This window comes from Panthera pardus, unplaced genomic scaffold (assembly GCF_024362965.1).
Source record: "Panthera pardus isolate Hobbes unplaced genomic scaffold, ASM2436296v1 HiC_scaffold_15, whole genome shotgun sequence".
NCBI classification, from domain to species: domain Eukaryota; kingdom Metazoa; phylum Chordata; class Mammalia; order Carnivora; family Felidae; genus Panthera; species Panthera pardus.
Genome location: NW_026526710.1, coordinates 70,241,746 through 70,266,507, shown reverse-complemented (window position 1 = coordinate 70,266,507; position 24,762 = coordinate 70,241,746). Strand labels below are relative to the sequence as shown.

At 45.1% G+C, this 24,762-nt stretch overlaps 1 long non-coding RNA gene across 1 annotated transcript in view; it reads left to right on the top strand.

Annotated features, from left to right (window-relative positions):
* LOC109275679 (uncharacterized) overlaps positions 1–24,762 on the top strand; it is a 249,988-nt gene that overhangs the window by 224,164 nt on the left and 1,062 nt on the right. The window lies entirely within an intron of this gene.

Below are 24,762 nucleotides of genomic sequence, written 5' to 3'. Positions count from 1 at the left end.
ATTTTTTGCTGCTAAGAATGTTTATCGAGTATGCCCAGCATGGTTTTTAGAGCTAGTAGGAGAAACCAGTATCTGTGGTCTAAAGAGCTTAACCAGAGTTTAAGAACTCAATGAATCTGTGAACTCAGATGAGGGGAAAAAATGCATCTTTATTTTCACTAATGTGTGAATGTATATATATGTGTGTATCATAAAAATTTAGCATTTCCTTCAATTATGAATGTAGGCAACAGACCATACTCTTATTAATAGTACCTGTGGCTTTGTCACCAATAGAAATATTTTCATATCACATTACAGTTATTGCAGATATCCAGGAATATTTATTAGAAATAGTATTACTACAAAATTAGGGAGTTGGCAGACCATGTTAGATACTGTTATTTTGTGTGTTATTAAAGAAGCATATATATTCCTATATCATAAATTTGAGGGTTCTTTGGTATTTTTTTTTTTGCCTTTTCAAAAATTTATTTATTTATTTATTTATTTATTTATTTATTTATTTATTTTACTATCAAATTGGCTAACATACAGTGTATACAGTGTGCTCTTGGTTTTGGGAGTAGATTCCTACGGTTCATCGCTTACATACAACACCCAGTGCTCATCCCAGCAAGGGCCCTCCTCAATGCCCATCACCCATTTTCCTCCTCCCCCACTCCCCATCAACCTTCAGATTGTTCTCTGTATTAAAAGTCTCTTATGGTTTGCCTCCCTCCCTCTCTGTAACTTTTTTTCCCTTTCCCTTCCCCCATGGTCTTCTGTTAAGTTTCTCAAGATCCACATATGAGTGAAAATATAAGATATCTGTCTTTCTCTGGCTGACTTATTTTACTCAGCATAATACCTACCAGTTCCACCCACGTTGCTGCAAATGGCATGGTCTCATTCTTTCTCATTGCCAAGTAGTATTCCATTGTATATATAAACCACATCTTCTTTATCCATTCATCCATTGATGGAAATGTGGGCTCTTTCTATAATTTGACTATTATTGAAAGTGCTGTGAACGTTGGGGTACATGTGTCCCTATGAATCAGCACTACTGTATCCTTTGGATAAATACCGAGTAGTGCAATTGCTGGGTCATAGGATAGTTCTATTTTTAATTTTTTGAGGAAACTCCATACTGTTTTCCAGAGCGGCTGCACCAGTTTGCATTCCCACCAACAGTGCAAGAGGGTTCCCTTTTTCCACAACCTCACGAACATCTGTTATTTCCTGAGTTGTTAGTTTTAGCCACTCTGACTGGTGTGAGGTGGTATCTCATTGTGGCTTTGATTTGTATTTCCCTGATGATGAGTGACTTTGAGCATCTTTTCATGTGTCTGTTGGCCATCTGGATGTCTTCTTTGGAAAAGTGTCTATTCATGTCTTCTGCCCATTTCTTCACGGGATTGTTTTTTGGGTGTTGAGTTTGGTAAATTCTTTATAGATTTTGGATACTAGCCCTTTATCTGATATGTCATTTACAAATATCTTTTCCCATTCTGTCGGTTGCCTTTTAGTTTTGTTGTTTCCTTTGCAGTGCAGAAGTTTTAGTCTTGATGAGGTACCAATAGTTCATTTTTGCTTTTAATTCCCTTGCCTTTGGAGACGTGTTGAGCAAGAAATTGCTGCGACTGAGGTCAAAGAGGTTGTTGCCTTTTTTCTTCTCTAGGGTTTGATGGTTTTCTGTCTCACATTTAGGTCTTTCATCCATTTTGAGTTTATTTTTGTGTATGGTGTAAGAAAGTGGTCTAGTTTCATTCTTCTGCATGTTGCTGTCCAGTTCTCCCAGCACCATTTGCTAAAGAGACTGTCTTTTTTCCATTGGATACTCTTTCCTGCTTTTAAATCCAAGTTAGTTAACATATAATATAATAATGGTTTCAGGAGTAGAACCCAGTGATTCATCGCTTACATATAACACCCAGTGCTCATCCCAACAAGTGCCCTCCTTAATGCCCATCACCCATTTAGCCCATCCCCCCACCCATTTCCCTCCAGCAACCCTCAGTTTGTTCTCTGTATGTAAATCTCTTGTGGTTTGCCTCCCTCTCTGTTTTTATCTTATTTTTCCTTCCCTTTCCCTCTGTTCATCTGTTTTGTTTCTTAAATTCCACATATGAGTGAAATCATATTGTATTTTTCTTTCTCAGACTGACTTATTTCACTTAGCATAATACACTCTAGTTCCATCTACATTGTTGCAAATAGCAAGATTTCATTCTTTTTGATCATGGAGTAATATTCCATCGTATATATATACACACACACACACAATGTATATATACACACATATATATACACACACACATACACACACACACATATATATATATATATATATATATATATATATATATACCACTTCTTCTTTATCCATTCATCAGTTGATGGACATTTGGGCTCTTTCCATACTTTGGCTGTTGTTGACAATGCTGCTATAAACATTGGGGTGCATGTGCCCCTTTGAATCAGCATTTTTGTATCCTTCAGATAAATATCTGGGAATGCAATTGATTGGACATAGGGCAGCTCTATTTTTAATTTTTTGAGGAACTTTCATGCTGTTCTCCAGAGTGGATGCCCCACTTTGCATTCCCACCAACAGCACAAAAGTGTTCCCCTTTCTTTGCATCCTCACCAACATCTTTTGTTTCCTGAGTTGTATGAGGTGGTATCTCATTGTGGTTTTGGTTTGTATTTCCCTGATGATGAGTGATGTTGAGCATCTTTTCATGTATCTGTTAGCCATCTGGATATCTTTTTTGGAAAAGTGTCTTCCTGTCTTTTGCCCATTTCTTCACTGGATTATGTGGTTTTTTGGGTGTTGAGTTTGATAAGTTCTTTTTATATTTTGGATACTAACCCTTTATCTGATGTGTCATCTGCAAATATCTTCTCTCATTCTGTAAACTGCCTTTTAGTATTTTAATAACCATATTTCAATATAGTTGGTTTCCTTTGTAAATACACTGCACTGTATCTTATGCATTTATAACACTTTATTCTGAAAAGAGACTCATAGGCTTCACCAGATTGCCAATGAGGTCGTGGAGCACAAAAAGTTTAAGAACACCTCATATATATGCAAGTCTGGGAAAGACGGGCAAAAAAAAAATTGCACAAATACATAAGATAATGTCAAGTAGCGATAAGCTCAGCGAAGACCAAAGGGCAGAGAAAAAGTATACAGAATGTTGGGTTGATTTAAACAGTGAGATCAGAGAATGCTTTCCTGAGGAGATGACATTGGAGCATGAACTTGAAAGAAGCTAGGGAAAGAGGCTTGTGTGTGTATCTGAGAGGAGGAGGGTTCAAGCTAAGGGAAGAGAGAGGTGAAGGCCCTGGGGCAAGAGGGTGCTTGACACATACCTGGAGAGGAGAGGGTTAGGCCAGAGAATGAGAAGGAGCCTTGAGGCCAGGAGGAGACTGAACCTCTGTCTTTCACTGTCTGGGGTCCCCAGCACCTGGCCAAGTGGGAGTGCCTAGTAGGCACTCAAAAAATGAGGCATTCAAGGGAACGAATTTACCTCCAGGCAAAACTGGGTTTGCCCCCTGCCTTATTCTCTTAACTCTCTTACTCTCTAAGGGAGCAGGCCAAGGGCAGCAGGTAGGTGTGGGGCAGCAGTAAGATCTTGGCTTCTCTTAACTCAGCCCTAGGACTTCTGGCCAAGGAAGGGTATAAGGGGAGCCCCCAAAGAGCACACATGAGGCCAGAGCTGCTTCCCAGGGGTGCTGGATAGACCCGAGGACACAGGCTTCCTCCCTGTTTGTGAGATAGTGAAATGGCTGACAGTTCTGCAGCTCTCCCTGCAACCACACAGTAATCCCCACCCTGCCCCGTCCTCCAGAGTCCACAGGAAATCACACTGCGGTGGGCCGGCAGCCCATCATTGTAGCCGTAAATGACAGCTATGGAGCCCTCATTTGTGCCAGACACTTTTCTGAGAGCCTGACTCATCTAATTCTCACCAAAAAATGTACCCCCACTTCACAAATGGGGAAACTGAGGCCCAGCAAGGGGAAATAACTGGTCCTCACACACAAGACTACAGTGGCTAAACTGGGAGTGGCCCAGGCATTTTGACTCCAGAGGCTCCATAACCTTCCTCTTAAACACCACGCTGAACTGAGTCTGGATAGAGACCGTGGTGGACACCCAGAGGACCCCTCCACTGAGGCCAGAGGGACCGGGGACAGAGTGCCAGTGGCTACTCAGGAAGGACTCCAACCAGACATTCGTTCCCTTCTATCCCATGCCCTCCCCTACTTGGGGCTGGTGAGGAGAGACCAGAATTAGAGGTACATGGGAAAGATTCCAGACGGCTAGCTGATTGGCAAGTGACAGGCCTCCCAGAAGCTTTGCCAGCATTCTGAGGCTTCCTTCGAAGGTTCTAGAATGCAGACTCGAAACTGCATCCCATCCCTCACATGCACAAGGGGCAGTGTTAACCTGGCTACCACTCAGCTCCACTCCCAAAGGGCTGCAGTGGGGAGACCCTGTGGCAGCTGGGCACAGTGCTACAGGGGCTGCGGTCAGCCAGTGAGGGGCTCTGAGGCTGTTCCCTGCACCGCTGGGCGTTACTGCAGAGAGATCAGATCTTTGTGGGCTCGTGTGACCAGTAGCGGCCATTCTAGGGGCTCTCACTCAAATGGAAATGTGACAGTCACTCTCAGAAAGGAGGAAATATTTGACTTTGGGAGCTCAGTGCCCTAAATGGGAACAGTTGGATTCAAAAGAGATAAAAGGAATAATCTTGGATGACGCAAACCAGATAAGGGAGGAACTGCTTCTGGATCCCAGAGCTCCTGATCTCTACTCCAGTGCCCTCCCCACGACCCAGCAGGGCCCTCTTGGCTTTTCCACAATGGGGACCACCAACTGTTCTCCCAGGCTCCCACCTGGCTTGAGAGAGAGCTGCGGAGAGAGCTTGAGAGGAGGCAGGGAGAAGGAAGCGAGCTCTGGTGACTTTGCAGACATGTTTTGGGAGAATGATCACCATCTAGGACGCCATGCCAACAACAGGAAAGAGACAGCAGTCTTGCAGGTGTTCAGGGACGAAGCTGCAACATATTCCTCAGACCCTTTCAGGGCTGCAGCAGGCCGGATCTCTCCCACAAACAGGCTTTTCTGGAAATAGCATGGCAAAGGAGCTGAGTGACACAGGGGCCAAGGGACACAGAGGCCTCTTAAGGCAACAGAAAGCATTTCCGCACGCAGCTTGAGGCTGTCAAGAGAAATTCCTTGGCCAAGAGGCCTTCGCAGTGACCGGTCAGAGGGTTGAGAACATGTGCATGGAAACATGAGAAATAGACCCTTTGTTTCCAGGTTTTCCCTGCAGATCTCCCTGAAAAAGATGAATTTCTGGTTCCTGTCGCCACCAGTATGGCTGTTGAAGTGTGCCCTCTCCATGCCAAGGGCACAGAAGATGTGGCGGGGGGCCACTGGGACAAGCTGTGAACAGCAAGTTCCTGTCGGATCCAAAGCAGCTGCCTCTCCACTGTGGGTGTTCTTTTAGACTTTATTGATTCATTTTTATTGGGGGGGGGGGAGCAGTTTTAAATTTACAACAAAATTGAGAAGGGGGTACAGAGATTTCCCCTATACCTCCTGACCTCATACATGTACAGGCTTCCCCATTACCAATGCCATTCACCAGATTGGTACAGTGGTAATATGGATGAACCTACACGAACACATCACAATCACCCGAGTCTATAGTTTACCTTAGGGTTCATTCTTACGTTCCATGGGTTTGGATATATATGTGATGACATCATGTGTCCATTATTATTATACCATATAGACTATTTTTGCTGCTGTACAATTTTTCTGTGCTCAGCCTATTCATCTCCCCGCCCCCAGCCCACCCTGGCAAACCCTGATCTTTTTACTGTCTCTGTAGTTTTGCCTTTTCCAGAATGTCATATAGTTGGAATCATACAGCAGGTACCTTTTCACATTGCCTTTTTTCACTTAGTAATATGCTTTTAAGTTTCCTCTCTGTCCTTTCGTGGCTTGATAGCTCATTTCTTTTTGGAATAATATTCAGAATAATGAATAATATTCCATTGTCTGGATGTACCATAGTTTTAGTTGTCCATTCACCTATTGAAGGATATCTTGGTTGCTCCTAAATTTTGGCAACTATAAATAAAGCTGCTATAAGCATCGGGTATAGGTTTTTATGTGGACATAAGTTTTCAATTCCTTTGGATAAATACCAAGGAACATGAATGCTGGGTCATATGGTAAAAGTATGTCTAGTTTTGTAAGAAGCAACCGAACTGTCTTCCACAGTGGTTGTACCGTTTTGTATTCCCCCCAGCAGTGTATGAGAGTTTCTGTTGTGCTCCACATTCTCGCCAGTATTTGGTTGTTCTCAGTGTTTTGGATCCTGGCCATTTTAATTGCTGCATAGTGGCATCTCATTGTTGTTTTAGTTCACATTTCCCTAATGACCTATGCTGTGGAACATCTTTTTTGTACACTTATTTGCATCTGTATATCTTCTTTGGTGAGGTATCTGTTATGGTCTCTGACCCATTTTTTTAATCGAGTTGTTTGTTTTTTCTTTGTTGAGTTTTTAGAGTTCTTTGTATATTTTGGATAGCTGACATCCTTATCAGATGTGTCTTTTGCAGATATTTTCTTCTAGTCTGTGGCTTGTCTTCTACTTCTCTTGGTGTTGTCTTTTGCAGAGCAGAAGTTTTCATTTTTGGTGAAGTTCCGCTTACCAATTATTTCTTTCATGGATCGTGTCTTTGGTGTTGTCTCTAAAAGGCATCATCACCACACCCAAGGTCATCCAGGTTTTCTCCTTTGTTATCTTCTAGTTTTATAGCTTTGTGTTTTATATGTAGGTCTCTGATCTGTTTTGAGTTAATTTTTGCGGAGGGTGTTAGGTCTATGTCTGGATTCATTTTTTTTTTTTTTTTTGTATGTGGATATGCAGATGTTCCAGCCCATTTTTTGAAGAGACTGCCTTTGCTCCTCTGTCCGAGATCAGTTGACTATATTTAATGAGGTTCACTGTCTTTTTGTGTCAACTTTTTATTATGGAAATTCTCAAACTGATTCCAAAAAAAGAGAGAAAAGTAAAATAAATCCCCCTGTAGCTGTCGCCAAGCTTCAATAATTATCCATGTTGGATCAATCTTTTTTTATCTACGTTCTTCCTCATCACCTAGGGGAGTTTCATAGAGCAAATTCCAGATGAAACTCCTACATCCCAATGACAGAATAACAAATAATCTGTCTAATATATGGGCAACGGACCTGAGTAAACATTTTTCCAAAGAAGACATACAGATAGCCAACAAGTATATGAAATTCGACATTCCTAATCATCAGGGAAATGCAAATTAAAACCAGAATGAGAGGTCATCTTCATCAACAACATCAACAACAATATCATCAACAAACATCATTGTTTGTTGATCTTCATCAACAAACATCATCAACAACAACAACAATAACCAGAGGACAGCAAACATTGTTGAGGAAGTGGAGAGATTGGCACCCTGCACCTCTTGGTGGGAATGCAAAAATGGTGTAGCATCTATAAAAAACAGTATGGAGGTTCCTCAAAAAATCAAAAATATAATTACCATATGATCCAACAATCCTGGGTCTGGGTATATTTCCAAAGGAAATGAAATCGGTATCTCGAAGAGATATCTGCTCTCCAATGTTTGTTGTTCATTACAACCATTATTCACAATAGCCAAGATATGGAAACAACCTAAGTGCCTGTCAAAGGATGAATGGATAAATGCAGTGTAGATATACAATGGAATATTATTCAATCATAAAAAAGAAGGAAATCCTGCCATTTGTAACAACATGGATGAACCTGGAGGACGTTATGCTAAATGAAATAAGCCAGATGCAGAAAGATAAATACTGCATGATGTCACTTATGGGTGGAATCTAACAAAGTTGAACTCATAGAAATAGGACTAGAATGGTAGTACCAGGGGTGAGGCGGTGGGGGAAATGGGGAGATGTTGGTCAAAGGGTACAGACTTCAGCTACAAGATGAATAAGTTCTGGGGATCTAATGTACCATGAGCATGGTGACTACAGTTAATAACACTCTCTTGTATACTTGAAAATTGTTAAGAGGGTAGATCTTAAAGGTTGTCACACTTAAAAGGTCCACACACACAGAAAAGGTAACTGTAAGATGATGGATATGTTAATTAACTTGATCCTGGTAATCATTTCACAAGGTATAGGTATTTGAAGTCATCACATTATATACCTTTAAAAAGCACATTGTACAACCTAAATATATGCAATTTATTTGCGGATCATACTTCAATAAGCTGGAAAAACAAATTCCAGACATTATATCATTTCATCTACAAGCATCTAAGTGTATACTTCTAATTAAGAAAGACTTTTTTTTCCCTATTATAATTTTATTTATTTATTTATTTACTTATTTATTTATTTATTCAATATATGAAGTTTATTGTCAAATGGGTTTCCATACAACACCCAGTGCTCATCCCAAAAGGTGCCCTCCTCAATACCCATCACCCACCCTGCCCTCCCTCCCACCCTGCCCTCCCTCCCACCCCCCATCAACCCTCAATTTGTTCTCAGTTTTTAACAGTCTCTTATGCTTTGGCTCTCTCCCACTCTAACCTCTTTTTTTTTTTTTCCTTCCCCTCCCCCATGGGTTCCTGTTAAGTTTCTCAGGATCCACATAAGAGTGAAACCGTATGGTATCTGTCTTTCTCTGTGTGGCTTATTTCACTTAGCATCACACTCTCCAGTTCCATCCACGTTGCTACAAAGGGCCATATTTCATTCTTTCCCATTGCCACGTAGTACTCCATTGTGTATATAAACCACAATTTTTTTATCCATTCATCAGTTGATGGACATTTAGGCTCTTTCCATAATTTGGCTATTGTTGAGAGTGCTGCTATAAACATTGGGGTACAAGTGCCCCTATGCATCAGCACTCCTGTATCCCTTGGGTAAATTCCTAGCAGTGCTATTGCTGGGTCATAGGGTAGGTCTATGTTTAATTTTTTGAGGAACCTCCACACTGTTTTCCAAAGTGGCTGCACCAATTTGCATTCCCACCAACAGTGCAAGAGGGTTCCCGTTTCTCCACATCCTCTCCAGCATCTATAGTCTCCTGATTTGTTCATTTTGGCCACTCTGACTGGCGTGAGGTGATATCTGAGTGTGGTTTTGGTTTGTATTTCCCTGATGAGGAGTGACGTTGAGCATCTTTTCATGTGCCTGTTGGCCATCCGGATGTGAGAAAGACTTTTTGAAAAATGACACACAATACAGTTATCACCCCCTAACAACCAGCCTGTGATCACATTTTCCCACTTGTCTCAAAAATGTGGTTTTATAGTTGTTTTGTTCAAACAAGATCCAAACCAGGTCCAGATATTGGATTTAACTGATATGTCTCTTAAGTTTCTTTCACTTTTATAAAAAAGCAGCCCAAACACCACATTTGTGGTCAGGAGGGCCTGGCTGTGGCCCTTGGCATCATCCACCACCCATGGAACTCTCTGGAACAAATGCTTGCCAACATCCTCAGTTGGAAATCCACTTCTATTTGGGAGGTGCAATGGCTGTCATCCGACCTCTTCCTTTTTGTGTACACAGTACCTAACCCTACATAGTAGGTGATCAGTAACCCCCTCTGGATGATGCTGGTCATTCAGATCCTCTCCCAGTAGTGGGTTTTTAGGGAAAGAAGAGCCGTCATTTAGGGCATGAGTACAAAGATTTCAAACAGCAAATGAAGGAATTGTGACACTAATATATTCACATCAACTTTACTGTGTGTCAGGCAAGGTTCGAAGTGCTTTACATTGTATTCACTTACTTATTCGTCACAGGAATCCCATGAGGGTAGGTACTCTACTCTCTGCTCTACAGATGAGGAATCTGAGGTATAGGGCGGTGAAGTGACTTGTCCAAGGTCACACAGCTAGAAGGTGCAGAGACAGGAAGAGAAGCCAGGCCATCTGGCTTTTTTCCTTCCAGGCTGCCTGTTTGGGACCCCAGAACACAAGCTCTGTGGGTTTAGTTGTGTGCAAAGTTTGGCCTCTGAACACACAAGGGGACCTCGATAGAGAGGCGAGGAGCTGACCTCATAAATGATTGATTTTGATATTTGGAAGGGGAGGACCAGAAACCGCACGCACACTGGCCCCGCATGGGGACTCACACAGCCCAAGGGCAGCATTGAGCTGGGGTGGAGGAGGTCAGGGAGTGGGGCTCTGCAGCCAGAGGGGCGGAAAGGCCAAGGGAGGCCCCACAGCTGGGCAGGAAGCCCAGCATCACTTTGCCTGGGGCAGTGCCCTCAGCCAGACCTTTCAGCTGAAGAGTGCAAACACTCTAGAAGCCAAATCTCATTGTTACTGGTTTTTAAATGACTGAAAAGGAGAGGTCTAAAAACAGCAATAAGCAAAGTACTAAAAACAGGGTTTCTGGGGCCAAATCCATGGTCATGCTTCCCATTTCTTAGCTTCTAGCTCTGCCCATCCGAGCAGCTGCAGCAGGGGGTGAATGGTCAGGAGGGAGCCCTGTGGCCTCCTAGAATCAAGGCCGGGCCTCCAAAGGAGCCTGCCTCCTGTCAGCAGTGGACCCAGTGGACTGGAAGGAACTGGCTTAATAAATGTTTCTACTTTGGCATTTGGAGGAGGGCAGACCCTGGCCAGGCCTCGGAGCTCTCCGAAGTGCAGTGGGGCCTGCTGACACTTCCCTGCCCTTTCCAAGGTGTTCTCATGACAGCTGCTACCTGGGGGCCGCTGGGCTGGAGCCACTGCTGTGCAAGGTGGTGACCTTCTAAATCCGGATCAGTTAATGAACCTGGCTGGCCCAGGGGTCCTGGAGGCTGCACCCTCTGTGGTGGCTTCTGCCAAATTCCTCTTGTTGTTTTGATTCCCTTTTTCCTCCTCCTCCCCCTTCCCATTATGCCTGACATTTTTAAGGCCAAGTTTTGTTACAAGCAATTAGCCTGTGTCAGGGATCTGGGGAGATGAGCCGATGCCAAGACATGGGACGAGGTAGAAAAAGCATGAGTCTGGAGGACTGGCTGCCAGCTGGCTGCCAGGAGGATCCGGGAGCGGTGGCCCTGCACTGACCATGGGGTAGGGAAGCTTCGAGGTGAGCTCAGGGCGCGGGAGCCCCCGCGCTGTCCAGCCCAGATGGGAGCCTCACGCACCACTCTGGATCCCCCTCCCTGATTCTAATCTAGAAATTTATCCTCCCAACCTGAGCCTCCCAGGCCCTGGAAGTGCTCAAGGGCCAGAGTTCATGGCCTATTTTCAATCTTTGAAAAAGTGGAAAAGGAATCATGTATTTACCCATAATAAGCTTACAGGCTATCCAAACATATGTATATATATTTTAATTTTTCTTGGAATTATTCATCCACTCATTGTGGTTGTCTAGACTCTCCATTATCAATTTTGTGTGCTGACTAATAAAAACAAGGAACATGAAATTTCAGAATCAATGCGTGTTATGGGGTAGACAGTGTCTCCCACATGCAGGGTCCTCCATGGGAACCATGAAGGAGGAGGGAAGAGGGCTGAATCCACTTACCATTCAGCACCCAATTACCCATCTCAGTCCCAGGTGCTCCTTGACCCCCCAGCTCCCTCACTAGCCCTCCACCCTCAGGGCTCCCAGGCAGATGTCCAGCCGTTCAAACCCAGTCATTGGAGTCCCGGGTTTAAAACTCCGCCGTTCAAATCCAACCATTGGTCTCAATGATACCATCTCTTCGGTGCAGTGAACCAACTTAAGAAATCAATACATGCTCCTGAGGGAGAGTCTGAGGGCTCCCCTGACCCCTCCAGGTCACAAAGTAGGACTTCAGTGGTAGCTTTCTTGAGATGGTTTTCATCTTTGGTTTGGAGCCACAGGTGAGTATTTCAGGAAGACGAGGAAACTGGGAGGCAGTGTTGTGAGCTGCCTAAGGTCACACGTGGGGTTGTGTAGATGGCTGTGCCGGAAATTCAGGTCCCCCACTCCCACACACGACTCTTCCCACTTGGAGAATGACAGTGGCTCCCCACCGTTTGCATTCAATCCATGTTCCGTCTATGATCCGTGAAGGGAATATAAAAAGAGAGTCTGAAATTAGCAACAGGATCCAGAAACCCACATATAATCCATTTTAGTCCTAAAGCAAACAATGCTGTCTCTCATCAACCCCCTTGCAGCCCTGCTACGAACTCCACCAGAGGACAGGAGGCTGCCTGCCTTTTGGGACAGTGGAGGGCAAAGGAGGAACAAAGAAAGGGGAGAGAGGGCGGAAGTCTTGGCAGAAGCTGAGGGCTTGAGGGCTACGTTGAATCTAGACCTCTTAGTGTTAGGCGTTCTTGCCCGCTAGCAGGTAATGGGGTCCCCTGTCCTGTCTTGCCCCCAGGAAGGCTGTGAATATGCCCTGGGGCTTGGGTTACCTGACCCCACACACCTAGACCCTAAGCCCTGTCAGATGGCCGTGCCACCGCGACTAATGGCACTCCTGACAGCTCACAGAAGTCTTCCCCCCTCTTCTAGTGCTGCTGCAAGTAAGGCCGCTGTCCTTCATCCCTTCTGACCTGCACCAGATCAGAGCCTCCATTTACAGCCCCCCGGCTGGTGGTTTCCAGACCATGCAATGCCGCTCGGCCTCCAAGGTTCTCCTGCTGAAGCAGAGACAAGCCCTCCTCCTCCATGTTGTCCAAATCACAGCAGATGTGACCATTCAGTATCTCCTTCCCCACTCTCAGTGCCTTTCCAGATTTTTCAGGGTAATGTATTGGCATGATGGTTTTTACAACCATGGCCAAAAAAAAAAAAAAAAAAAAGAAAAGAAAAAGAAAAATTAGAAGAAGCCGCAAAGGCTATGCAGTTGAAACATCAATAAAAAGGGCCCTTATTAATGTGTTCACCAGTCAACAACACAAGCACCTCCCAGGGCCTAGAGCTGGATGCTCCACACCCCCCTGCCCCTCCGTGGGGAGACCCCACTGCATGACTCCTCTTCTCAGTCCTAGCACCTGCCTGTTATACTGGGACCATCTGTAGACGATGACAGGTCTGAAGTCCCAAACCTAAGTGAACTTTTCCCTTGCTCTTTCTATTTGGACTCCAGTGATTCCAAGTCGTTCCAAGGGATTGGGGGGGCGGGGGGCGGAGGGAGGGAGGCAGGAAGAACCTATTTAAGCCTCAGGCTTCATTAAGAAACTGTCCAAATCGGGCACTCTCATCTGCCAGTAGTACCTTCACTGGAGGGATGATGAGCAGAGCAGACTACTGTGAATGATTTAGACCTGCTAGATCCTCATGGGTATCTGTGAATTGGGAGAGGGGACGCCAATGGTGGTGGTGAGGATGAGAGGGTAGGTGTAGCACCCAAGAAATAAGAGAAGTTCCAAAGATTGAGCCAATGGAAGAAAGAAACCAGGAAAACCATCTTCGTCCTCCACCCCTCCTGCCAAGCAAAACAAAATGAAAATAGGCAATTCACCAATATTACCTTCTATGCCCAATAGGAGTCTGGGAAACAGCCAGTGCCAGGAAGCTGGGGCAGCATCCAGCCCCAGCCTCCCTGGGAACCTGATGGAAATGCAGATGCCTGGCCCCACCCCAGACCCGCTGCATCAGAACCTCTGGGGGTGGGCCAGTAACGTGCAGGTCAACAAGCCCTCCTAGTGATGCGATTCACCCAAGGTTCAGGAGCCCTCAACCACAGCTGCCCCTCAGTTTCCTGCATCCGGGGCCATTGAGACTGAAGTGGAAGACGCTCCGAAACACGCACTCGGGAACCCCAACTGCTCTTGGCCATGCATAGGACTTCTTCCATTTCCTCTGCCTCCGCCTTCCAGGGCACCATACTGGCTCCCATCTGGTTGGTAGCTTTCCTTCCAAATCTTAACTCCTCTTGTCCTCCGAAGACGCCTGAGGCATCAGCCCTGCTCTGAAGCCACAGGCACTAACATCTGTAACTCTGATTCTGCACTTGCCTGTCTTACTCATTTCCCCCAACAGGCTAGCAGTGCCTGGGGGGAGGGGGGCGGCTGGGAGCAGCACCCTTGCCCTGGAATTCTCTGGGTCTCCCAACCCGTGACCCCATGCACACCCTGGGTGATCTCAGGTGGTGGGCCCAGAGAGCTTTTCCTCCAAAGGAGATCCCAGAGAGACTGTGTAAATCAAAAAGGATGGCCTGGGGGCAAGGGGACCTCACAGTTTCCTCCTAGGATCGCGCTGTCTGCACACAGCCCAGGGAACAACCCCCCCTCCCCCTTCAGGCCCCTTCATGTTATTCCCCACGTGGATTAGAGGCCGAACACAAACAGAATACAAAAGACAAAAGACAGGGAGCTTTCCTTTGCTGTCAGAGTCTATAAAAGTCTTGGAAGTGACAGCAGGGGCTCTTGCCTGCTGCTGCTGCCCTGAAATCCAGAAAGAATCAATTTCAGACCCAAGGCCAAATAGTGCCCCAGGGGGCGTGCCTCTGACAGGCACTGACTCCGCCCCGCCAGCGATCCGGAGTCCGGGAGGGAGGGGCAGGGTGGAGGGGGCGTCCTGCGGTTTACAAAGGGAATGCACACCTCTTCCCGCCCCCACCCTTTGACCGGCTCCTCTTGCTCTGTCCCTTGGCTGCCACCCTCTTCAGTACTCATCTAAGTACTAAGCCGCAACTAAGATAAATCATTTTCTTTTCTTGCTGCACCAGAGCTAGACTGTGACCCCAGGACAGGGACTGTGCCGTTTTTTCCCTTTGGGTCCCGAGTCTCCTAAAAACATGTACGTTTTCAGGACGTGCGCGTAGTTCATTGATAAAAGACTGTTTAGGATTCCAGAAATTACATTCATTTATCCTACTAGATTGATGGCAAGAAAGGAATTGTTTATCAGGGATGAGCGAGCTTGTGGGCGTGTGTGTGCGTGATGAGATATCTCCAGACCCAATGTTAGTTTTATTTTATTTACTTATTTATTTTAGGAATACTGTTCATTATGTAAGTTAGCATTATCCATTTGGTAGAAACAGGAAGCTTCCAGGCTAGAGTTGACGGATTTAGCGAATAAAAGCACAGGGCATCAGTAAACTTGAATTTCAAATAAACAACAACTAATTTTTAATATAAATATATCCTAAATATTGCATGAGACATAGGCATTCTAAGGGAGTGTTTTTTGTTTATCTGACATTCGAATTTAATGAGTGTTCTGTATTTTATCTGGCAACACTGTCTCAGGACAATTCAAGTAGAGAAGGGCAAGAGAAGAAAAAGAATAACTAAAAATTGTATTATACTTTACTATATTTTTTTAAGAAAAAAATCAAAAATTGCTTCTGCAACACATTTCTTAAAAGCAGAAATGAGGCTCCTTTTATGTGAGTGCAAAGGTAGGTGCCAAGCCGGGGTCTCAGATGGAGTGATTTTAAATCTCAGAAAGAGCTTAGCTGTTTTTGTAAAAAGGAAAGTTGGCAAGTGATTAGTGCCGATGTGGTGGCCCAGCTGCTCTTTTGTACTTTGAAAGAAACAATTAAAATGGCTGGGACATTAAACTTTAAAGAGCTGGGTCGTTCATATTCAGAAGCTAATTTTAAAAAGAGCCTGATACCTGGGAGAGGAAGGGACATTTTGGAGAGGACATGATTTCTGTCCAGCCCTTCAGCCTTCAAAACTCTACATTTTGGAAAATCATTTTAAAGAGTTCAGGGTATATATATCATAGATAAATAGGTAAATACCAGGATAAGAAAGTTCTCGCTTGCTTGGGCATGAAGAAACCAAATGCAAAATTAACTTTTGCCACATTTTAGATGGCTTTAAAAGGCACAATCTGAGAAGTAGAACACATTCTGGAAAAGACAGTCAGAACTAGTTTCTTTCTGCAAATTGCTGAGCCCCCTGTGATGTGCCACGCACTGGGGCTAAGAGAAAAAAAGCCAGTGAACAAAGCAAATCCTTCCCCTGGAGGAAGCTCACATTTAAGTGGGGAGGGTGGACCTCTAAGCGAAACCAGCTCCCTATGGAGGTGAGATAGTGTGGAGCCAAGCATTCAAAGTGGCTGTCACATGTGGAATGACAGTGTTTGGGGCAGCAGATTATCACAGGTTTCTTGACCTTCTAGAAGAAACAGAAAACTCTGGCCAACTTTAAAGAGGGCAGACCCGTAATCTGCTTTTCTTACAAAATCTTTAATGATAGGGTGAACATGGATGGAAAGTGGGCCACCAGGAAGGAAATGAGATGATGTAAATGGCCATTTCAATGACCTACAAGGAAGGTGAGGACTAAATTCTGTTAGTGGCCCTGCAGGTGAAAAATATAATAGTGATACAGAAGATAACTCAGGAGATGTTTATCACAAGGCCTGGGGAGCAACTGGGGGTGAGGAGTGAGGGGAAGTAGAGGCTCAGGATGACTCCCAGGCTTCTAGATTGGGTAACATGGATGAAGATCCCGTTCATTAAATGAAGCAGATTTGGAGATGAGAATGCATTCAATTTTTATTTACTGAACTTGGGGTGCCTATGGGACATTCAGGTGGAGATTTCTGTCCAAGAAGTCCAAAGAAATAGGGACTGGGGAGGGACATCTGTCTGGAAATAGGATGTACAGGCAGCCATTGCTATGTGCACATAGGTCAGATGGAAGATCACTGAGGGAGCCCATGAAGGAGACTGAAAAAAACAGCCAAAGAGGTGGGAGGAAACCCCTGGAGCCTGGGGTCTTAGCTTGAAAAAGAGCAGATTTCACCACACTGTGTTCCAAAGGCATCCTTTGAATTGGGTGATGGTTGGTGACCCTAGAGTGGAAGCATGGATGGGATGAAGCGTTGTTGCAGTGAGAGAGCTATATTGCATCTGAAAGCTGCAAAAGGCAGCCACGTCCAACTCTGCCCAATAGAGAAGTTCAGGTGCACAGAAAGAAAACTTAACATTTGGAAAGAAACTGGACACTATTCCATTGAACCATTCGCTCTCCTCTGAGTTAAAATGTTATGCCTCTGAACTGCAGACAAGATGGTTCTATGAGCTCAAACATAACTCAAAGATAGTATATTTCATGAAGAAAATTCACACAGTTGCAGACTTTGTGAATAATCTCACCCCATAGCCAAGTGCAGATAAACTAGAAAGGATGAGTTGAATTTCATCTTGGAGAAAGGAGTGAACCACCATAGCACCCCCGCCCCACCCTTCACTACCCCCATGATCAATGCAACAATCAGGTTTCATATTTTTTCATTAGTCAATATTTATTAAGGAACTAGTACATGTGTGGCCCTTGTGTTAAGCATTGTGGACTCTATTATGGATGCATTATGGATGTGCCATGTGCCTAGCACAATATATATGCTCAATAAATGGCTGTTGTTTAAGATATCCAACATGGTTCCAGCCTTCCAAAAGCTTACGGTCTCATTGGGGAGGGAAGACATAGACAAGAATGATAGCTTGGGACCTTTATAAGCTCTGCAGGAATATACACATAACATGAGCTTGGCACAAAAGAGGGGTTCTATCAATATTTGTTGAATGAAGACATTGCATAGATGAAAACTCATGCCCTTATCATGTGCTGGAGAATATCAGAGAATAGGAGAATGTGGCAGATGGGAGAAGCCTTTGCAGAAGAGCTGGGGCCTGATCTAGTCTTATTTTTCCCACTCACTGTGTGTGTGCCCTTCAGATTGCGTGGGAGTTCTGTCTCAGGCTGCAATCACCTATATAGATCAGCAATGAGATCTATGAGGCACAGCCTCATACCCAGATGGACACTTACTTGAGCTTTTGATAGTGACCGTAACAACGATCATACTGCAGGGTTCTGCTCCATGCTGAAAAATATCCACTGTCAGACACATTTCCCCTCCTCCGCCTCCTCCCCCTCTCCCTCCTCCTCCTCCTCCTCCTCCTCCTCCCCCTCCTCCTTCTCCTCCTCCTCCCCAAGTCTTAGATGGTGCTGGCATGGTTTTCCTGAATGGCTCACTTGTGTATTATTTGTAATAACAGACATTAAGGTTACCATAATTATCCTGTCACCTTTCGTCAGGGTTTAGGGCACAGGACGGTTCCCACTGAGGTCTCAACCACGGCTCCCGGCTGCCTGGCAAACTGGAAGGCCACTGGAGTAACTTCCCTGACCTCTAGCTGACCTGCAGAGATCAATGAACAATTAATTACTATCATCTCACTCTGGGAGAGATAGTGCACTGCCATTTCTCAATTACAACTGGAAGTGCCCCTTAGCAGACAGCTGCCTGTCCGCCAAGACAAGCCCCCTCCTGATTCTAGCCCCACCAGCACTACACACACTCACACACATGCACAGACACACACACAGGGCCTATCTCAGACCACATCCATTCCCCCAAGTATGCCTACCAACACCCATTGCCACACCAGTGCCCTGCACAGACCACGCTCATCTCCCAGCCACCCATGGCACCCACACCCACAATCCCATTGGAGCCTGACCCAGGTCACGCCCCCAGTCTTTCTCAGTATTACGTATTGTGTGGCGTCTATTCCAGTACTGTCTAAGGCTAGGGTGGCCCATTGCAAAGCCAGGACTCAGGAAGAATTCGTCTTTGCTATACTTCCTGTGACATCTCTACCAAGAAAACCTTTGGTATTTTCCATCATCAGCTCTTCCTATGTCTTCAATGCCTCCTGTATTCTGTACTCTCCCTAGTCACCCCAACCACATAACCTAGACCTTCCCTAGCCCCTCCCCATGTAACAAAATGCCTTCAGCACACCCTCTCCTTTCAAGGCTTCCTTCTCCACGCCCCGAATAAGTGACCAAAGCCAGACCGATGAACTCAAACAAAGATATTCATAGCTGCCGATACCTTCAGGTACCACTCTTACAGTTAACTAAGGCATTTAATCTTAAATTAAAAAGAGTAAATATAGCGGTATCTTCAGGGACTCAGGTTCAGCCTGGAGGTGGTGGCGGGGGAGCTATTTTTGGTTACAGAGGCTCAGAGAACCCTTATATCTCACTAGGTGTGTTTTTTCTACTTTAGTTTCACAATAAACTGTCTGCAATGGTTTATTTCTTTGGAAAGATCCATAGATGCATTAGCTGAGACATTTCTGATTATATGCAACAGAAATCCAGCTAGAAAAGGAGGTAAGACCTATAGCCTCACTTGATTTGGAAGTCTGAAGAACATCTAGCTCAGGCTGTAGCATGGGATCCAAGTGCTTAAACAAAGTCAGAAGGACTTCTCTGATTTTCTTTCTCAGCCCTGGCTCTTGTCCCAGGCTGGACCTTTCCACAAGGGCGCCTACAAGCTCCCCAGGCTTACATTACCCACACAGTTAGCAATCTCTGCCTACAACTTAGCTGCTAGTTCTGAGAAAGAGTACGTTCCAATGAAATTCCCAGGACTGTGTCTAACTTGAATCAGTCCCCATCCTTGAGCCAATCACTAGCGCAAAGCTTTCCCAAAGCTTGGCATAGGGAGGCCGGTGACTGTGGAGAGGACTTGGCAAGATCACAGCTTCTAGTCCCCTGTCAGAAAGTAAACCCATCTGAAATTAACAAAGTACATAACATCCTGATCAGAATACCTGGTACATAGGAGGCATTCTCAACTATTATAGTTATTAAAGAGACACAGAAAAGAACAGTATTGGAACAAACGTCTCCAGGTCCTTTCCCCACCCCATCATGTGCTGCTCCAGCCAGAGGAAGAGTGGCTAATTTCCTCAATGAGATCAAGGAGAACCAGACAGATCCAATGGGTCATGCTTGGCAGGAGCCGGGTCCCTGCGTGGAACACAGTTATGTCTTGCTAGTTCTCACCTAGACCTCCCTGGCTTCATCTGGAACATGCTGCCCTCCTCCCCTTCCTGCCCAAATCCTCCCTTGAGGGAGGATGCCTCTCTTTCAGGTGACTGTGGCTGGGGGTAAGTTCAGACTGGGGAGCCAAGTGGAAGATCCTGCTGTCCAGTTACAGCAGGAAGCCCTATGCTTCCAGTAATATAATCAACTCTTAGATCCTAGTTACCTGCTTAATTAATTAGAACAAAGACTTCCTCCTTCAAGTGCAATAGCAATTCGCCTCCTCCTCTTCCTCCTCCTCTTCCTCCTCCTTCTTCTTATATCATCATCATCATCATCATCCTTACATAGGCCCTGTCCCCACACTAGGAGTGGTAGGGGCCAACAGTAACTGTGGTCTCTCACTTTTTCTCCCGAGGAAAGAATCCCCAGCCCTGAATGTCTCTTTACTGAGAATGGAGACTCGTCCTCGGCAGAAAACACAAAAATAATTGGAAAGCCCTGCCTCCATCTTGCAGAAGCAGACCAGTCCCTTGGGCTCGGGCACTAAATCATACCTCAAGCCCGTATATCTGCCCAGGGAAGAAAGAAAGCAATTGAAACCCAGTATTTAAAGGCGGTCTCAGATTTATTCCCCTTCTCAACAGCCTACAAAATGTTGGAGAATAGACCCTGCCTTTCTCTGAACGATAAAACAGGATCTGCTGTCCAGGAATTGGCCCTGAGAAAGTTCATTGCTCATCCTCATGTGACCTTCCCAAGAAACAAAACTGCAGGCCCAAACTCTTAGTTTTAAAAGTCTTCTCTTTCTACCCATTTGCAAAGCAAGTATTATCCTTCCAGCATCCCAAGATGCTTCATTTTTTGTGCATTTTAATGGAGAAAAATCTCAGCTGCTACCTTTGTTTAACCAATGCCCCATCTTCTTTACTGGATCTCCAATTTAACATGGTCCAGAAAGGAATTTTATGGGCAAATATTTTGGCTTGTTTCCATTCAGAAAGCTTCCCTGCTGATTGGACATTGATGAACGGAAATCCAAAGTCCCCAGCCAATTCCCTCACCCCCAACCTGACTTCGGAGGTTTGCTGGCTCCATGTCAAACTGATTACTGATGACAGGCAATTAGCCATCACGCCTTGTTTATAGGCTGGTGAGCCCATCCACCCTGCAGGGCCAGACACAAGTCTGCCCCTTCTCTTCCCCACTGGATATCTCCTTTGTCATTCGGGTCTCAGCCTAGATGTTCCTTGGTGCCGGCAATTTCTTTGACACCTCGTTCTGCTCCATAGAACCCTGCAGTGTCCTCCAGTAGGGCCTGCATTAAGTTTCCTAGGGCTGCATGGCTGGGTGGCTTAAACAACAGGAATTTACTGTCTCAAAGTTCTGGAAGCCAGAAGTCTGAAATCTGGGTGTTGGCAGGGAAGAGTCCTTCTGAGGGCTGTTCCTGGCCTCTCCCCTTGGCTTGTGGATGGCCATCGTTTTGTGCCTTGACATCATCTTCTGTTCCTCTGTGTCCAAATCTCCCCTCTCATAAGGAAACAGACGAATTAGATCAGGCACCACCCTAAAGGACATGTTAGCTTGATTACCTCTGTGAAGACTTTCTCCTGATAAGGTCACGTTTCCGAGGTATGGGGAGTTAGGACATATGAATTTGAAGGGGACACAATTCAACCCATAACAGGGCTCTATCACTTTATACCAATCGTAAGATATTAACTGGCCCCATTTGTCTTCCACCCCCCTCACTGAGGGCAGGGACAGTGTCTGATTCTCCCCTCCATTCCCGGTGCCTGTCATAGGCTAGGTAGTCAATTCTGTCCATGACTTCACACGCCTCACCCCCCTGCTCCTCCTTTTCTTCATTTCGTAATGTCCCTTGCTACTGACAGCGCAAGCCCCGGTGGCCACAGGGATTCCTAAACTTCCCAGAACTGGAGTAGGTTGGAGTGGTGTTCAGAGCCTGCCTGCTGGTTGTGGCGCTGCTTTAATGACCTAGACACATCCTTCCCATCTGCCTCACCCTCCAGGGAGCCGCGACCACTGGGAATGCATGTCCCTCCTTGGCAGAACATGCATCAAGCTAATTCTCCAGCTCCATTTCTGCATCTAACCGGTGGTTCCAGGAACCCAGCCATGCACTCTAATGGGGCCTTGTCATTAGAGGCTTGGCAAATGTTCACACTCTGGGGCTCCCCAAAGCCCAGGAGAGCTGGCCAAGGAACTGAGAGGCACCAAGGCCATTTTCAAAAGCAAAGGGCAGCAGGCTCATAGTCGGACATTTTTTAAAACCTGCATTTATTTAGTAAATAATGTATGTTAATGCAACATACGCTATATTATGCAATAATTATGGAAACAATCTGATCCTGTTATCCCAGATTTCACTGGTCCTTCGCAGCTGCTCAACAGGAATCCCACAGCCTCCTCCAGCAGGGCATTCTCCTTGGGTCTGTGAAAGGGCTGCACATGTTGGAGGTCAGCCCCTCCACCCCACAACGCTGTCACTTACTCAGCTGCCTGTCCTCCTCACCATTCCTTCCTTCTCACGCCAAACCACCCACACACCGCCATCTTCCAGAGATGCCCTTCACACCTGCAAGATTTCCCTGACCTTATCGGCCTATAGTCATCTCCAGACTTGTCAAACCATCTCATTCCATTGCCATTCTGGCCCTAATTAACATATGAGAGACCACTGCAACTCATCTGTTTCCCAGGCCAGTCTCCAAAGTAGATCACAGAGTCACAGAGGCCCCGCTCTCTGCCCTTTCACTCCTGGGCACCAGGACAGTACTAGCCACTGAGTCAGAATTATTCCAACTTCAGTTGACTAAAGTCTACTGTTAGATCATATGTGTGTTTGCTGGGCCTGGGGGCAGGGGTGGGGGTGTGTGATGCAGGGAGAAGGTGATTTACTGCAAAGGGAACTTTCTCAGGTGATGGAAATGTTCCAGTTCTTGACTGAGGTGATGGTCATTTGGATGTATACACTTTTCTATACCCACCAAACTGTACGATTACAATCTGTATTTTATTGCCTGTAAATTATACCTCAAAAAAGTTTATTTGAGAACAACAACAAAAACTAATGTCAGCATTACAGCACATAGAACCAGGTTTCCTTCATGGTTTGGCAACTTTGAGGCTCTAATCACATCCTCTAGATATCTGTCCTAATAACCAATTATTGTGACATAGCTGGCCCATGATACTTGTTAGAATATGGATTTGTAGATATAGCACATTAGTATCAATTCGAGAGAATGCTTTGGAGGCTATACTATCAGGAAAATTTTGTCTTCACAACAGATCATGAAGATTCACATAAGTTGAAAGGAGCTCAAAGCCAGTGCCAGGAGCCTGGCTTCACGACTGACAAGGTTTGGGGTCTTGGCAGCATGCTTACCCTCTCCAGTTCTTTCTTTTAGCTATAAAGGGAGTCTTCCAATTGCCTAATCTGTGACATACCTTTTAACTCTACAATTCACTAGCTAAGCTGCACTATTCCTTTGTAATGACAAAGACACTAAACTGCTGGAAATCTGGGTCCTGGGGGCACCCTTCATAACCCTTCCATCCCTTGGAATGGCCATCCCTTCCATGGACTCACTCCTGCCTCCTGACCTTAGCTGAGCTCTTTTTCCATCTCTTAGCTTCCCCTGCATTCTTTTCTAGTCAAGACTCTTTCCCACCTGCTTCCCTATTATTCCAGCAACTCAGAGATAGGAAGTCCTTTGTAGGGAATGTAGAACCACCAGCTTTTCAAGTGAACTACCTTCTTTACAGCAAGAACTCATGCTTACTGGGCATGTACCAGTACTGAGGGCTTTATGGGATTCATATCATTTAGTCCCCACAAATTACTCTGAGGTAAGTTTTATCCTCATTCTCATTTTGCAATTAAAGAAACTGAGCCATAAAAAAGTTAAAACTACAGTATGATTCCAACTATGTGGCATCCTGGAAAAGGCAAAACCATGGACATGGTATGAAGACCAATGGTTGCTAGGGGTGGTGAGGAGGAAGGAGGGAAAGAATAGGGGGAGCACAGATGACTTTTAGGACTGTGAAAATACTCTGTATAATATGATAATGATGAATTTCCATACAATGAGTATCACCCAAGAGTAAATCCTGTGGTAAACTATAGACCTTGGGTGATTATGATGTGTCAAATTATGCTGTGTCAAAAGGGTCATCAGTTGTGATAAATGTACCGTTCTCATGTGGGATATTGATATGGGGGAGGTTATGCATGTTGGGGGCAGGAGGTATGTGGGAAATCTGTGTACCTTCCTCTCAATTTTGCCGTGAACCTAAAACTTCTGTAAAAATAAAGTATTTAAGTTTTTAAAAAGTTAAAGGGACTTATCCAAGCTTACTCATGTCCTGTATGGTGCAGCAGGGGTGTGAACTAAGGCACTCAGAACCTGTGTACTTGACCATGATGCTATTCTGCTTCCCTAAAACTCAAGATACTAGAGGAAGTTTGCTAATGCTATGTTGTCCTTTCTTTCTTTCTCTCTCTTTCTTTCTCTCTCTTTCTCTCTTTCTTTCTTTTTTTAATGTTTATGTATTCTGAGCAGGGAAGGGGCAGAGAGAGAGGGAGAGAGAAGAGGAGAGAAAGAATACAGAGAAAATCCCAAGCAGGCTCTGCACTGCCAGCACAGAGCCCAATGTGGGGCTTGAACCCACAAACCATGAGATCATGATCTGAGTCGAAATCAAGTCGAATGTCCAAGAGATTGAGCCACACAGGCACCCCTCATTTCTTTATTAAGAAGAAATACCCAAGAGTGCACTGTATACACTGTATGTTAGCTAACTTGACAATAAATTATATTTTTTTTTAAAAAGAAGAAATGCAACTTAATATGACAACCAAGAAAGAAACACTTCTAATACAAAATTGGTGGTTGGATGACCCCCAACTCTTTTTTGGATGACTTTGCCTGAAGTCTTATG